Source organism: Protopterus annectens, chromosome 1.part2 (assembly GCF_019279795.1).
Source record: "Protopterus annectens isolate FY-2018-M chromosome 1.part2, PAN1.0, whole genome shotgun sequence".
In the NCBI taxonomy this organism is placed as follows: Eukaryota; Metazoa; Chordata; order Ceratodontiformes; family Protopteridae; genus Protopterus; species Protopterus annectens.
Genome location: NC_056727.1, coordinates 474,388,627 through 474,406,759, shown reverse-complemented (window position 1 = coordinate 474,406,759; position 18,133 = coordinate 474,388,627).

The window sequence follows — 18,133 nt, the reverse complement described above, 5'->3', positions numbered from 1 at the left end:
ATTAAGAGGATTTATGAAGGATCAGAAACAAGAATTAAGGTGTGAGGGTTCTTCTCTCATAAGCTGTATTTGAAAAAAGAAACCAGGCAGGGGTGCCCATTTTCCCCTTTACTAGTTACTGTATATTTATAGCCATTGGCAAAGTAAATAAAGGACTCAGAAACTCAAGGATACAATTGCTACAGACTTCCAAGCTTGCTGCACACTGAAAATAGCTTACTTCTAGCTTTCCCATTATGAAAACAGAAACTCATCAGAGAAGGCTAGTAGTCTTGTGTTTATGGCTAAATTTCATTAACTGGCTAGTAAGTGGATGCCAGGAAAAAAGAAATACAGAGGACCTGGAAAAATCAGCTACAAAAAGTTGAGGAAGAAACACTGACTGGGGAAATGTCTGCAGCTGATCACAAAAAGCACTGCAACCTCCACACATGAATTTCAGTAACCTACTGGAAGATTTAAGACAATGTCTCAAATGTTGTGTCTTTTCGGCTTTTCCCAGTTAGGGGTCGCCACAGCGGAACTCCGGTCCGCTAATGATTGGCAGTAGATTTTTACGTACCGAGTTGCCAGCTCTGACGCACAACCTTCAACGAAGGTATGCCCATTCATGCATGTCTCCACACAAAAGATGCTTTAGCTGAGAATCGAACAGGACAACGTCTTACTGTAAGGCAATAACGCTACCGCAGCACCACCACCGCATGTCTCAAATACATGGTTAAAATAAACAAAACACTGATGGAGTATATCAGCACAAAAGATGTTAGTTTAAATGGCACATTGTGTGTATGCTCCAAGCCTGACTATGAGAAAGCAAACTAGACCTTTAATAGCAAAGATGTAATCCTACCAGAAGAAGGAGTTGATTTTGACAAAACTGTGGCAGGACAAAGTACTAAAAGTGGGAGACAGCAGACTGTTTGTGGAAAATGACTACTCATTATACACCAGGCATAAGAGAAGCAAATTTATTCCACTATTCAGGGAATGTCGAGATACAGGTGTGAGATTCAAACTGCTGTACCCAACTGTCTTCAAAGAATTCTTCCCTGGATGAACAAAATAATTTCTGATAAAGTACATGCTAAGGAGGAAATACAAAAGTTTGCCCAACAAAAAGTGAGCTGTGAAAAAGAAAGAGAATCTGCTTCTTGTTTTTCTGGTAATAAAGACCACAGAGAGACTGCACCTGTGAAATGTTTTCGAATGTTTCAACAGAAAATTTTGGAGTGAAGGAAGGGAACACAAGAGTTGACTAGAAGAATCAAGAGTACAATGGAAATGAAGCAGAGACAGGATGTGTGAGATGGAGATGAGCAGCGATAAAAACAGTAACTTAATGTAGGATTACAATGCAATAAGTATATATGTGAAATATGACAGAACAAGAAAATCTAGAAATATCAGACTTTTTTCAGAATTTTTTGAACTTGTGGGGGATTCTGAAGCATATGCCGTACTTCATTTCAATAATATTCAAAAAATGCTTTGGGGAGTGGGAGAGAGGGGGGAAGCTAACTGCAAGTAAAGAAATGTTTTTCCTACTAGCACTATTTTTGTGGTGCATGGTTTCCTTTGCATAATATAAAGTAAAGTTTTCTCAGTTATTTTTAAGTGTAATATGGATTGTAAACAGGTGCTGTTGTTCTTTTTTTTAATTTTCTTTTTCCCTTCTCCCTTTCTTCTTGTTCAGTTTTAAGAAAGGTAGGTAGGCAATGCAAGAAGGGTCTATATTACATTGTCGAACTCACAGGAGTTTGAACGATGTAATATCGAACCAGGAAGTTCAAAAACTATAAATTATGAAAACACAGAACAGAGATTTAGGGACAGGGAAAAAAATGCTGTTCCTGTACCAAAAAAAAACCAAAAAAACACGTACACTTTAAACTTAAACTAATGTGGGGGGCTTCACCCCCACACCCCCCAACTTAAATATTCCAACTCTGAGATTGCATCACAGTGGAGGAAATAGCAAAGCTATGAAAACAGCCCACTGATTTTTTTTCCCTGGGAAAAAAAATCGGTGTTCCGTGGCTTCAATATTTTTGTGTTTTGAACATATGGGTTCGATATTACAACATTCAAACTCCTGTGAGTTCAACGTTGTAATATAGACCCAGCAAGAAAAAAGCCTGGTAAAAAAGAGTAAGACAAAAGAAAAATTAATGTACTTTTTCCTCATTCTTGCATGGAGACATGACTGGATTAAGGACTTCAGATTGATTTAGTAACAATTTTTAAGAGTAAGCAAGTAAATGAAAAAGAATATTGAATATTAGGAGGATTCCTTCAAGCAAATACATCTATGCTCAGTAACAATTCTGCAGCTGGTCTTCATGTTTACATGAAAATAATCTGATAAAGGGAAACTTGCTGCCTTGCTCTTGTGCCTCCATGGAGACAATCTGATAAAGAAAAAATGGCTACAGGCTGGTGGAAAGTGATTGGCTGAAGAAAAAAACACTGAGAAGAGAAATTGGCTAGGAGATAATGTCCTCTGAAAGCACTCAGGGATTTTACCAGCTGGGAGCGCTACAAAGAAAAGACAAAACCAATTAGCACTAAGTAGAAGCACAGGCTGCACCATGCATCTTAGCATGTTTAACCTTTCTTTTAGGTTAACTCAAGTCTGTGAGTGTGGCAGTCAGTTTGGGACTTTTGTTCCTATTATGAGGGTAAAACTTCAGTATTTGAAGATGTACATAGTTTTGTGTGTTACTATTAAGTTAATAAGTTTTAGTGGGTATTGGGGGGGTGGGAATTTTTGAGCACTTTCAATAAAACAAAAAATGTGTAAGATGTAACATAGGCTCAAATGGATATGACAAGAAACAACTGTATAAAAGCTCAACTTGTCAAACAGTGAATGCGTGTAACACAAAAGCTGGAACTAGACATTTAACAAAAATGTGTTATACATAAAAGGTGGAAATAACTTTTTAAAATGCAATGATGCTTTCTGTAATTTCTTTAAATGTCAACTGTCTCACAGAGAAATATAAAAAAGAAAGAGTAGTGAACTATATTCAAAAATGTAGAGTGCAAATAGCTATGTTACAGGAGACACACTTAGAATGAACTGAACATGTGAATTTGATAAAGAAAGGTTTTCAGGATGGCTATTCAGCGAAATACCTGCGACAAAGAAAAAAGGTGCACTTATATTAATTACAAGAGAAGCTCCAATAGTGAGAGAAGAGGATAAAAAAGATAATGGCAGATTTGCAGTGCTAAGGGTCTACTGGCAAGGGAGGATGGTTATACTGGCCTGTATTTATATTCCACCTAAAACTGCTCAAATGGAGCTTAAGAAAATTCTGGGAGAAATAATAGATTTTTAGCAAGGAATATTACTTATAGATGGGGACTGGAATGTAATTTCCAACAGTGGAGATGTGTCTGGGGGGCCAAAATGGATAGTACAAGAAAGAAGGACAGATTTTTGAAGAAATTTATGAAAATATTTGGCACAGAAGATATTAATTCAATAATAGGAGTTCAGAGTGAATTTACATATTATTCCCCAAGATATAAAAACTGAGCTAGACTACACATAATTTTCATTTCACAGTAACATTTACATTTAATTGAAGGTCTTGATATGCATCCAATAACTATTTCAGATCATGGGCCACTAATAACTAAAATAAAAGCATAGGGTAATGAAATAAAATGAGACAATGGCACCTGTCTGCTGAAAAGAGGGAAATTTAAGGAATGGGTAGTGGAGGTTATTCAGGAGGTATTAGAGAAGATAGAAATTTCTTCTGAAAATATAGCTAGAAAGTGGGACAAAATTATGGTGGACGTTAAAAATAAGGTGGAAATAAAAGAAAGGGAGCTATCATTAACAAGTAACAAGAATTATTTAGAGGGACTGTCAAATGTTAAAGTATTGCAGAATGGGGTAATCTCACAGAACAAGAAATGGATCAACTGCAGAATGCTAAACAGAAAATAAGGGATTACCTTGATAATAGACATGTGTTTAGAAAGATCGCTGTTAAGCAACTGTTTTTTAATAATAACAGTAGAGCACAAAAACATTTAGCACAACAACTCAGGGAACAGAAAGTAGAAAGGGCTGTCACCAAGCTTAGGGAACCTGTAACAAGGAAGGTAACAAAAGATTCTGTAGAGGTATTACAAATATTTTGGAAATTCTATGAAAGTCTGTATAAAGCACAAAATATGGAAATCAAGAAAAGATACAAATGGAAATGTTTATGGAAGAATTAAATATGCCAAGGTTAGAGATAGATGAGGCTCAATTACTAATAGCTAGGATAGGAATGAGATGAGATAAAAATGGTGCTGTATATCCAATATACAGGAAAGTCCCCTGGTAAAGATGGTATTCCTGTGGAAATTTGGAAGGTGGGAGGGAAAAAACTGATAAAGATCTGGAAAGTTTTGTTTAACAGTATTTTAAGAAGAGGAGAAGTACCAACATCCTGGAAGAATGAAGTGGTAGCTGTTATATCTAAACAGGGTAAAGATGCATCAGACCCAAATTCATACAGGCCCATTTCAATATTAAACCATTATTATAAAGTGTTCATATCTATAATGGCTAAATGAATGACAAAAGTAATGCCAAAATAGATAGATATGGATCAATGTGGTTTTGTGGAGGGGAGGCAAACATTTGACATTAACAGAACACTAATGATCTAGAGGGAAGCAGAATGAAAGAAAATACCATTATTGTTAGTGGGTGTTGATGCAGAGATAGCATTTGACAGAGTAAGCTGGGATTTTACGAGTAGGGCAATGGAAGCATTTGCATTTCCTGAAAAAAATATAAGGTTGATTTAGAGGATATACAAGGGATCAGAGGTGAAAATTAAAGTGGGTGGGGTCCTCTCTGATAATTTCTGCTTGAGCAGAGGAGCCAGGTAGGGGCATCCTCTTTACCCTTTGCTATGTGCATTACATTTAGAACCACTGGTAAAGAAAATAAGGGACTCCGAAATTTAAGGATATAATTGGTATGGTAGTCAATTGGTATGGTAGTCAAGAAAAGCTGGCTCTATTTGTAGATGACATTATTTTATACCTGACAAAACCAGAAAGAGACATTATAGTGTTGTAGAACATTTTGAGACAGTTTTAAATCTTTTTGGGATACAAAATTAATGAAGCTAAAAAAGGCAATAGTGGTAAATTATGTACCCACACACGAGTTGATTCAGCAATATCCTTATTTATGGAGACATGATAAAATGAAATATTTAGGAGTATGGATTAAAATGATTCTGGTGTGGCAGCTAAGGACAAGTGGGAAGAGACTAAACAGATAATACAAAAACTGAGAAATTGGAAGCTCTGTTATACTGATATGGATAGTAAGATACAAGCAGTCACAATGTTTTTAATCCCTTTAGTCTTATACACAGGCCAGGCATATTTTTATCAACTAGAGAAGTTGTGGGTAGCAATTAACAAAGAGCTGAAGGACTTTATCTGGGAGAGGAAGATGGCAAGAGTCAAGTGGGATAAACTGATTCTTCCAATAGAACAAGGTGGTTTGGGATTACCCAATTTGAAGGGATATTTCAGAACTACACAGTTAAGGCTCCTATACAGAGCACAAGCAGAAAACTATAATTCAAAGTGGAAAGGGATGATGTTGAAATGTGTGTGGGGGGGGCTCAAGAAAGAAAGAGAGACTGGGAAGCTCAAGAAACAAGGAGAGACTCGGATTTTGGATGCAAGCCTTTAAGGAGAATAACAATAATCATGCAGAATATTATATCCATGAAGTAGCAGACAGTATTCTAAGAACTAAATCAGCATGAGAATGAAGAAAGGAAATTCTGCCGATAAGGATGACTGCAATTATGGATATAATCAATAGGCAAGATGGGCTGGTATTTATTGGAGAAAACTGGCAAAGGAACCAAGTTATTGGGAGCAAATAACTAGACTTGGAAAAGTAATAGAATGGAAAGAGGCCAAGAATTTATTTGGACTGCAGGTTAGAGATTGCCATCCCTATCAAGGATTGATATCAGAGTATAGACAAAGAGAAATAAATAGGGGGTCCTAAATGAAAGACCAGCACTGGTAGTGTTTTTAGTAGAATCTAGAACAGAAGCCGCCATTAATGAAGGCATAATTAGTAGAGCATATAAAACATTGCATGATAACTATAAGAATCAATCAAAGGAGTTTAGAAAGGATTGGGAAGAGAGATTGGATAAGCAATTTACAAAGAAACAATAGAAAATCTTCCACACAGAGAAGTTTCTTACACTGTTTTGTTTTTGGACCCACTACACTTGTTTAGTGGGTTGTTTTGAGACTTTGGGGATACCACAGAGATTACTTATTTTTTTTGTTGGTACTTTGGTTTCTGAGGCCAAGGTTTTTGTTCTGTCAAAGGATCTCTGAAATGGTGTGGAATTCCAGCATTTTAAAATATGGATAATGACAGACTAAAAGATTTACTAACTTTACCTATCTGGAATGATACAGACGCACATCATATACAAATGGATACAGAAAATGGACAGGGAAGAATGGGCCCAGAAAATATGAATTCAGAGACTTTTTCTAAACTAGAAAAGCAACTGAAATGCATGCAGAGTCTCTACTGGGAACACATTTGTTTACAAGAAAGCATTGATAAGAAGAGACTACCCAGGGGACTTAGATTGAACAAAAGACCAATGTGGAAAAGTATGAATGATTCACTTTCTAAGGAATGGGAAGATATTTTAGAGGATGCCAGCTACAAACTTATTCTTCTGCTAGTAAGGAACAACCTTAGTGTACAGAAAGCTACAAAGGCTGATATCACATCTTTAAAAACAACATTGGAAAATGAGAACCACAATGATCTAGATGTTAAATTTGAGCTGCTTAAAGAAAGAGTGAAAGGATATGAGCAGTCCATTAAAGAAAGAAAGATTAATAAAATGAAACGAAATCAACTGGACAAAGATTATCCTGGGAGATTTACTAGGAGATACAATAATAATAATAACAACAACAACAACAACAGGAGAACCAACAACAGACAATATTTTAGTTATAACAGAGGATATAAGAGAAAGTATAACCGTGCCAACGGACCTCAACAGGAATTTTCCAAGGGAGATCCTCACACAAAACCAGACAGGGGCACAATACAGGACCACCAGGACACTGCCCCCACAATATCTCATTCCCCACCATCCCAATCCCCTCTGGCTATCAACACTCTGCAGAAGTCTTTGACATCACAGAAGGATCAGGACAGGAACATAAGCCACAGAGGCAACCGGAATTGACAGAGAGTTCTACAGGATGAATTACAGGACTACCAGGACAACCGGGACCACAGACAACCCAGTTACCAGGAGCAGCAGCACCTTCATAGAGACCAGTTTCTTCAGGAAGACCAATATCAACAGCACTGACATTAACCACCACACCAATACCAAAGGCAGCACCAGTACCAGAACAAGAACGACGACCACCCCATGTGCCCTAGAGCTTGTCCATCTTACCAGGTTCCCCCCACCACAGCCACAGCAAGGAATACTACTACAACCCACTGAAATTCTAGAAAATAGAGAAGGAATACCAGAAGTCTCAAACTCTATCCAAAAACCCCAGGGAGATAGGAGAACCAAACAGTGGACAGGGGTGAGAGAAATACAATACCTGGGCAATCCCAACTGGAACCCCAACTACAACCCAGGTCCCAGGCTCAGACGGAGGAACCAGCCACAATAACAGGTACAATAACAACAATAACAGGTGCTCCACTTATCTGGAACCACACTGTCAAAGCACTGACTGAAGATGAAAAAAGTGTGTTGTCCAAAGGACTTACTTTTGTACCAAGCTGCAGGAGTGAGGTTGCTCAGGTACTGATAAACCTTAAAATGTTTGTGAGGAAGCTCAACTTAAGGGTATAGTTTCATGGGAAAAGTAATGACATGAAAATAAGCCTATTGATGAAACTATAAAAAGGCCTAGCAGCTATTGTCCATCACTACATCAAACATTATCTGCTTTCGAAGTGAAATGTGAGATGAATATCAGGAAACTCCTTAAAAAACCTCCTAAGAAAATACTTTATAACTTGACACTGGGAGAAAGAAAAGCATTGACTGAGCTAGGCAATGATAAATCCAGGCGTGTAATGAAGGCAGACAAGGGAGGAGGTATACTTACGACTGATACCACTATCAACAACCAAAATATAGAGAACATGCTGGAGGATAACATATTTTATGAGTTATTTACCATGGATGACATAAAAAGAGCATATGATTTATGGAACACTAATCTCACCACATTATGGGAAGAAAAACATATTACTGAAAATCTTTATAATTATTTATGGAGCCCATGCCCATGTTTACCTTACTTTTTTGGAATACCAAAGCCACACAAGAACAGAGAAGACCCACCTTATAGACTGGTGGTAGCAAGTGGACATTCACTTACTGAAGCCACAGCCATTTACCTTGATTACTTTATGAAACCTTTAGCAGAAAAGAATAAGTCATACATAAGAGATTCAATGGATTTTTTGAGGAAAATAAAAAACATTACAGTAGAAGCTGACAGTATTTTATTAACTATTGATGTGGAATCCTTGTACACAGTGCTCCCTCACAATTACTATATAATAGCAGCTATGGAGTCTTTTAAGAAACATAATCAAGGTACACAGGCACAAATGCAAAAGTTAAGCAAGCTGATTAATCTTGTAATGGACTTCAATTTCTTTACTTTCAATGGCAAACACTACAAACAAAAAACTGGTATAGCAATGGGGACTGCCATGGCTCCCAGCATAGCTAACATAGCCCTGGGCAAGTGGGAGGATGACTTTGTGTTAAACAACACAGACTACATGCAGCATATCACATGCTATTTACATTTTATTGATGACATCTTTATTGTATGGGAAGGTGATACCTTGCAGCTTGGAGATTTTATCACTTACCTCAATCAAACAAACCCCTTCCTGAAGTTTACCTCTTCCCATAGCTATACTTCAACCACTTTCTTAGATATACAGATTTCCAAGGACACTAACAATAACTGAATCACCACTGATCTATTCAGAAAGTCAATGAGGGTTAACTTATTACTCCACAGTAAAAGTCTACATCCTACAAAAACCAAGTATAATGTAGTGAAGTCCCAAGGCTATAGATTAGCTAGAATCACCACAGAGATTGAACCATTTTGAGAAACCTGAACAACTTAGAGAATGATTTTCTAATGAGAGGCTTTGAAAGTCAGATTTTAAAAAACATCCTGGAACCCATTATAGAACTGAAAAGTACTGAAGCACATTCACTCAACCTCCCCAGTAGGAAAATGTTAAGAAATTCCACAGAGAATAACAAATGCAAAAATAGCTGCATCCTGACATACACTTTGGATTATCACAGTATCAGAAATGTTATTGAAGAAAACTGGGATATTGTCACAGGAAACCCTTTTCTGATTAACATCTTAGGTGAAGCCCCATCCTTTCTTTATAGGAAGGCCAGGAACATTAGAAGTTTTGTTGAATTTAAACCTAGACCATATGAGAGAAACACTAAAAGATGTGAAACTAATTGTACATTTTGTATATTTATACAACAAGGTCATAGTTTTTATTGCCCTTATTTAAAGAAAATCATTAAGACCAGTGCAAGGGGTGACTGTAACACTACAAAATAAATTTACAGGGCACAGTGCAATGAATGTGATGCATTTTATGTGGGCAAGACTGTAAATAAACTCAAGAGTAGGATTTCATATCATCTGTCAGAAATATGCTCTGGATATAAAAATAATGCACTAGCCAAACACCTTTCTCTTCATAAAAGGCACACAGGTTTTAAGTTCCAGATTCTGGATCGCATAGACATGGGTGATCTTGAAGGAGACATCCCAAATATTCTGAAGAAACATGAACTCATGTCCCAATTAAAGGTGAACTCTTTTAGGATGCCTGGACTAAACTATTACTGTTCAATTAAAAGTGTACCGGAACTTAGAAAATTGCCACATTGTTTACATGACTAATTTTATTTTATTCTACCAGTTGGTTTTAAATACCATTTTAAATCAGTTGTAATTTAAGTGTATTTTTTGTTTCCATCATCATACATTTTTTTCTTATTATTTTTTCTTTTTCTTGTTCTCTTTTTTCCACTTTATTCAAAATGATGTGTAATAACAATACTAATTATACAATAATATTTTTATAGATAGTTTTTAGGGTTCTTGTACACAGACCTGAAGAAGTCTAGGACGAAAGCAATCTTTGTTAACAATAGGTTATGAAAATATATGCTTTTTTACAATTGATTTTTACATGCAAAGTGTATATGTATATATTTATATATATTTATTGATAGAGAAATGGACTAAGGTTGATGTATTTCCAGTCATGTAGTATATTGTCTTGGATAAAATCAAAGACTTAATCTTAAATAAGAGGTACCACATCATTATAAATTTTATTTAAAGTACATAAGGGTTATATTATTATGACAGCTGCTAAGTAGAGCAGGACCAGCTTGAATGTCGCACTGATGGGGGAAGGAATGTGAATTCAACATGTATACCAATAACACTTTGTTTTACAGCACAATAAACCACTGTCTTGCCTGATAAAAAGTATATATATATATATATATATATATATATATATATATATATATATATATATATTTATTTATTTAGAAAGCTTGTGAGGAAACTATTACTCTATTTTTGTTTTACTTGGATAGCTTGTCTGTGTACTTAATAAAGGATTTTCAACTGGAAACAGGCTGCCTGCCTTGCTTGGATTGCTTTCGAATACTTAGTAATTCTGTACAATTATAATTTTTTTATTTTTTTTACTTTAGACGAGTTTAAGTTCCCTACTTCTACTACTACTGTCTGATCTGATTAATATACAGCAATTAACTAGAGATATATGGACTGAAAATCTTCTACACAGAGAAGTTTCTTACACCGTTTTGTTTTTGGACCCACTATACTTGTTTAGTGGGTTGTTTCGAGACTTTGGGGATACCACGGAGATTACTTTTTTTTTTGTTGGTACTTTGGTTTCTGAGACCAAGGTTTTTGTTCCGTCAAAGGATCCCTGAACTGGTGTGGAATTCCAGCATTTTAAAACATGGATAATGACAGACTAAAAGCGAAGAATACTACTACAACCCACCGAGATTCCAGAAAGCAGAGGAGGAATTCCAGAGGTCTCAGACACTATCCACAAACCCCCAGGGAGACAGGAGAATCAAACAGTGGACAGGGATGAGGGAAACACAATACTTAATCTACTTAATAATCTGGTTAAATAAGAGGTACCACATCATTATAAATTAGCTACTAAGTAGGGCAGGACCAGCTCGAATGTCACACTGATGGGGGAAGGGATGAAAATTTAACATGTATATCAATAACACTTTGTTTTACAGCACAATAAACTACTCCCTTGCCTGATAAAAAGTAGATATATATATATATATATATATATATATATATATATATATATATATATATTTATATATATATATTTTTTTTTAGAAAGCTTGTGAGGAAACTATTACTCCATTTTTGTTTAACTTAGATCGCTTGTCTGTTCATAGGTTCATAAGTAGTTACTAGGCTATTGGCCCTAGGGCCTATACAAGCCTAGCCAAAAAATGTACCCTGGCTTTCGCCACCCAAGAAAATTATTTTCCTGTGCCCCTGTCGAGCAGAGCCACAGAAGTGATCCTCGGGGTGACTTTCCCATTTCCCATCCAATCATCAAGATTTTTCTTGAAGAGTGCTAATGAGGAGCTCTGTTTGACATAGATAGGTAGTCTGTTCCAGAGTATGGGAAGTCTCTGGGACAGGAATCTATCCCTCCAGCATGTTCCGTTTATTGTGGTGACAAGGTTAAGGTCCCTAGAGCGTGTAGCTCGGAGGGATTGGGATTTCTTTAAGTGGAGCATGTCCAACAGCTCTGGGTTTGACATAGCTTTGTATGTTAGGCAGAGATCGCCCCTGAGTAGGCGATATGCGATGAAGTAAAGCTTTAGTTTTTTGAGACGGTCTGCATAGGGCATCTGTTTGAGGCCAGTAATCCTCTTTGTGAGGTATTTCTGTGGTCTTTCCAGTTGTTGTAGATGTCTTGTGAGATGCATACCAAAAGGAGCATTGTACTCTATAATGGGTCTAATGAGTGATGAGTAGAGGGGAACAATGACCTCTTTTTTTCTGGATGAGAATCCTTTTGTGATGAGATGAGCCACATAGAAGGATTTCCTGACCACTGTGGCGATGTGATTATCAAAGGAGAGACTACTGTCCACCTGTGTCCCAAGGTCTCATCACATTTTCGGCATTAAGTAGACTACCAGCTATGTGGTAGTTCATGGGTACAGAGTTTTTACCAAAGGGGATGACAATACACTTTTTGGCATTGAGCTTCAGGCCATGGCTTTGATATCAGGTATCTGTCTCAGTGAGGCCCTTTTGTAGTTTGTCCACATCGTTAGGAGATTCGATTATGGCTCCTAGTTTGCAGTCATCTGCAAACTTAGTTAGCCAAAGACCTTCTGTGTTGGCCTGCACTTCAGAGAAGTAGATACCAAACAGGAGAGGACCCAGGACTGAACCCTGTGGTACTCCACTTGTCAATGGTCTGATGTCGGACTTGGAATCCGCTACTTTCACAGTGTGGGTTCTGTCCATGAGCCAGTTGGCAACCCATCTTGTGACATATGGATTTATACCTAGTTTAGTGAGCTTATCTATAATTCCAGAGTGGGGGATGGTGTCGAAAGCCTTGGCGAGATCTAGATAAGCTGTGTGAACCATTTTACCCTCATCTATGGTTTTGGTGACTGCTTCAAAGAAGTCAATCAGGTTTAGGAGACATGCTCTGCCTTTTACAAATCCAAACTGAGTAGGGTCCAGAGTTTGGAGATTACCAATGTCTTTGTTTATGAGTTCCATGATGATACGTTCCAGGGCCTTGTAGACCAGGCTCATCAGGCTAATGGTGCAGTAGTTCCTGGGGTCCGTCGTGGCTCCCCCTTTGTGGAGTGGGATAACTGTCATGGTGCACCATTCAGTGGGTACAAAGCCTGAGGTGAGGCTATGATTGAGCATGGTACTTAGGTAGGGTGCCAGTTCATTCCGTAGTTCGTGTAGAATGCAGCCTGGGATATTGTCAGGTCCCATAGATGCTGTGTTCTTGGCTTTGGAGAGTGTGTTTTTTACCTGTGCAGCCGTGATTATAGGAACTTTGCATTCTTCCGGTATAGAGATGGGCCCTCTAGGGGGTGAGAGGGGGGTAAAGTTAGCACTGAACCTATCTGCTAGGATGTTGGCAATATCAGTTGGTTCTATATATTTAGTGCCATTATGCTGTAACTCAGAGCAGATCTGAGTGTTCCCATTTAGATTCTTGACATAGCTATAGAATGCTTTGTGGATGTCTTTAGAGTCAGTGGCAATTTTGTTTTCATAACTAGCTTTGGAGGATTTTATGAGGGATCTCAGCTTCTTACTGAGGTTGACCAGGGAGTTCCTCCAGTCATGGGATTTTACTCTTTTTTGCAACAGTTTCTTTCTTCTGTTGTAGAGTTTGTTTATGGCAGAGGACCACCAGATTGGCTTCCTTTTTTGGAGGATAACATCTTGGTTCTATTAGGGATAGCATGATCCATGCACTCGTGTAAGTGCTTATAAAGTGCATTTGTGTAGGATTCGGCAGTCATACCTCTATTGTCAGTCTGCATGGGTGTCATGAAGTTTGCCACTTCTGTCTTAAGAAGTTTGAAGTTGGCTTTTGAGAAGTTTTTTACAATGGTTTCCCTAATTGGGGCTGGGGGTGGGATGTGGATGTCTAGGCTGATTAGCTTGCGGTCGGATCTGACCAATGAGGAATTGACCTCTGGTGTGGAACATCAGTTTCCCATGTTGGTAATGACCAGGTCTAGGATATTGCTGCCCCTGGTAGAGTGTGAATAAGTTGATCCAAGGCGTTGGAATTTATGAATTCTAGAAAACGTTGAGCAAAAGAGTTGGTACATGAATTGTTTTCCCAGTTAATGATGGGGTAGTTGAAATCGCCCATTATTAGGGTGTTGGGTTGTACCCTAATACTTTCCAGTGTATCAAGAAATGAGGAGTGTGAATCCTGGGGCATGGTGGGGGGTCTGTAGCAAGCTACAATTTGGATTGCAGTCTTGCCAAGAGTTAGTTGCACTTGGATAATCTCGGATGCATTATGCTGTGCAACTGGCCTGGAGGTGTGGATATCCTTAATGAATGTGGACACACCTCCACCTTTAGTGCTTCTTTCTGGGTTAAGTGGCTGAAAGGTGTGGTATGAATTAAAGCCTGGTAATGCAGGGGTGCTCTCTGGAGCTTTGAACCAGGTCTCTGTCACTGCACAGATGTCAATGTTCTCCATTTTAAGGAGTGCCTAGAGTGAGTGCATTTTGAGGTTTTGACTTCTAGCACTGAGTAGCATTACCCTCAGATTTTTGTGTACTTAATAAAGGATTTTTGACTGGAAACAAACTGCCTGCCTTGCTTGGATTACTTTTGAATACTTAATAATTCTGTGCAATTATATATTTTTTGTTTTTTTACTTAAGACGAGTTTAAGTTCCCTACTTCTACTACTGTTGTCTGATCTGATTAATATACAGTGATTAACTAGAGATATATGGACTGAAAATCTTGCACACAGAGAAGTTTCTTACGCTGTTTTATAAACGTTAAAAAGAAAACGTATAATACAGGAAAATGATTAAAATGTCACTATTTTTCTTTTCTTTTCCATTAATGCATGTGTACCTATGTAGTTGTATAAACGTGACTTAATAAAGATGTTAAAAAAAGACAGGCAGGCATGTCTACCAGTGCTAAAAAAAGTAAACGGGGTACTGTAGAAGCTATGTAGTTAAGGTACCTTATAGGAAAAGGGGTGGTAAGACAACAACTAGAAATGATAACATGCTTTAACAAAATCTGGCTTTTACTTTTTTACTAAAAGACAGGTGAAGGCTTTTCTTAGAGTAGCTGTGTATTGCAAAACATCTGTGCTTAATTTTGTTACTACTGCCTGCCTTCAGAGAAATTTCCCAATAAGGAAAGTTCCTTTCAACGTGCAATGGTCAGATCGATTATTTAATGAACTAAATGGATCCTTTGTTCTGAATCTGTGTCAGTAACTCTTGATTTTACTAAAGAGTTTACATTATATGCTGGCATGTCAGAGGTAGATCTAGGAGAACTATCTCAAGGCAGTCAAGACAAGGAGACAGTATAGCTGTGTAAAATTTTACCATAATGGTAGATGTCCTTGCCTTCACTGCTACAGTATTTAATACCATATGGGATTCCCTGCCGCGAAAGACTGAATGTTTGGTAAGTCTACCAAATTCTTCTTGTTGCTTATTTAAAAGGTACACAGAATGTCATCCAAATGGTACTTGCGTAGCATAGGGCATAAAGGTGACATTCAGGCCTACCATAAACAGAACTGATTGTCCCAGTAGGAACAGCAGTCCATGGAACCCAAGAGGTAATCTGTACATCCAGGAAGGCAAGAGACTAGGGGGATGGAGCGAGGAAGCAAATACTGCAGCAGTGAAGACAAGGACATCTACCATTATAGTAAGATTTTACACAACTGTACTTCTTCTTCTTCTTTCGGCTTTTCCCGGTTAGGGTCGCCACAGCAGATCACCTGTCCGCTCATGACTGGCAGTGGAGTTTTACGGTGTTGAGTTGCCAGCCCGGTGCCCAACCTTCCACAGAAGGCACACACATGCACACACACACCTATGGCCAATTTAGAGTGTCCAATCCACCTACAGCATGTCTTTGGGATGTGGGAGGAAACCGGAGCACCCGGAGGAAACCCATGAGATCACAGGGAGGACATGCAGACTCTGCACAGAAGGCACCCCAGCCAAGAATCGAACCAGAGAATCTCTTGCTGTGAGCTGGCAATGCTAACCTCTGCTATTCACTGCTGTAGTATTCACTACCATATGGGAGACTGCCAAAGCTCAAGAGGAAACTGGGGGAGGGGGAAGGAGCAGAAGATTTTCGTAAAAAGCCATGCCGAATGGCACTAGCAAAACCAGCCCTAGCTCTAGAGATACAATCTAACTTGTAGTGCTTGGTAAAGGTATCACAGAAGTCCAGGTAACTGCTTCAAAAATAGAGTTAGTATCAAAGCCCTTGAAAAAAGCAAAAAAAGAAGCCACAGCTCTAGTAGAATGAGCCTTAACTAAATAAGGAAGGTTCTTGCTATGAAAAGTGTAACAGAAGGAAACAGCCTAAGAAATCCAAGAAGAAGTAGTTTGTTTGGATGCACCAAGTCCCAAAGATTTAGGATGAAAAGAAATAACTGATCAGATTTTCTAATAACCTTAGTCCTATCCAAATAAACCCTGGGTTGCCTATGCATGTCCAGCATATGCAGCACCCTCTCACTGTCATCTTGTGGAGAGCGGAAAAAAGGAGGCAAATTAATAGAAAGGTTAAGTGAAAGCTCATTAACCACCTTAGGCATAAAAGAAGGGTTAGTGCACAAGGTCATTGTCCTCATGAAAGATCAAAAAAAGGAGGACAAGCCATAAGAGCCTGAAAAACCTGTCTAGCAGAAGTAAAAGCTAACAAAAGAACAGTCTTTCAGGAACAATGATGCAAGGAGGCTGAAGCAGCAGGCTCAAAAGGAGCCGGAGTTAACTTCTCCAAAACAAAGTTAAGATCCCAGGGAGGAAGAACAGGCTTCCTGGGAGGTCTAATATTAGGGATGCCTTTAAGAATTGTTTCACCTCAAATCTAGAGAAGAAGAAAAAGGCAAACAAGCAGAGATAACTGATAAGTGGGCCTTAAAAGAAGAATAGACCAAATCAGCTTTGAGCAACTCACACAAATAAGAGAGAACCAAAGGAACAACCACAGTAAGTGGGTCCAGATTGCAACAGAGACACCAAATAGAAAACCGTTTCCATTTAGATAATCGGATTTCCTAGTAGTAGGGTTCCTGACCTGCAGCAGGACTTGCAGCACATCCTCTGAAAACAGGTGCATATGAGGAATCAAAATCTTATCACCCACAGTGTCAGTTGAAGTGTGGAAAGGTGGGGATGGATGAGAAATCCCTTGTTTTGTGTGATTAGATCTACCCTCTGAAGTACCTTGTGATGACTGCTCTTGGCTAGATGCAGAAGTAGAGGGAAGCAGTGCTGTCATGGCCAAAAGGGATTCACCAACAAGATTTTGGGAGCATCCTGTTGAATTCTGAACAGGACTTTTGGAATGAGGAAGGGGAGGGAATGCATTAAGAAACATCCCCTTCCAAGAAAATGAGAGGGCATCCACCTTCCATACCAGAGGACCTGGGACTCTGGCACAAAATAGAGGAAGATGTCTGTTCAGAGGGGAGGCAAAAAGATCTGCTTGAGTAGTACCCTACTGGTGGATAATGTCCAGAAACACATCCCTGTGAAACATCCATTCATAGGACTGAGTTAAGGACCTACTCAGAGAGTCTGCCACAGCGTTTTGACTGGAAGGGATATAAACTGCCTAAAGAGTCACTTGATACTTAACAGCAAGACCCCATACCAGAAGTGCCAACTGGTGAAGAAGATAAGATCTCGTTCCTCCTCCTTTGCTGATGTACCACATCACTGTGGTATTGTCTGTGAAAGCCTTGAGAGGCCCTGGAGACAAAAGAGAATGAAAGGCCTGAAGAGCCAGCAGAAGAGCTCTCATCTCTTTGACACTGATGTGCTGATAAGGCAACCACACCCCTTGTACCTTCAAGGAGCCAAATGTTGCCCCCCATCCCATGTCTGAAGCATCTGTGAACAATTCCTTAGGGGGAAGTGGGGGATGAAAAGGGATCCCTGGATTCAGAGACAACTGCTGGATCCACCAGAGAAGTTACTGTATGAGACAAGGAAGAAAAGGAACTACAAAGTCTAGAGGATGTTAATGTTGGAGCCACACTGACTTCAGAAACCACTGAAACTTTCTCATGTGAAGTTTGGCCAGAAGGAGCATTGGAATGGTGTATGCCATGAAACCCAGAGCTGTCAGAAACTCCCTGGTGTTAATGGAAGCCAGAGGAAGAAGAGCCTGA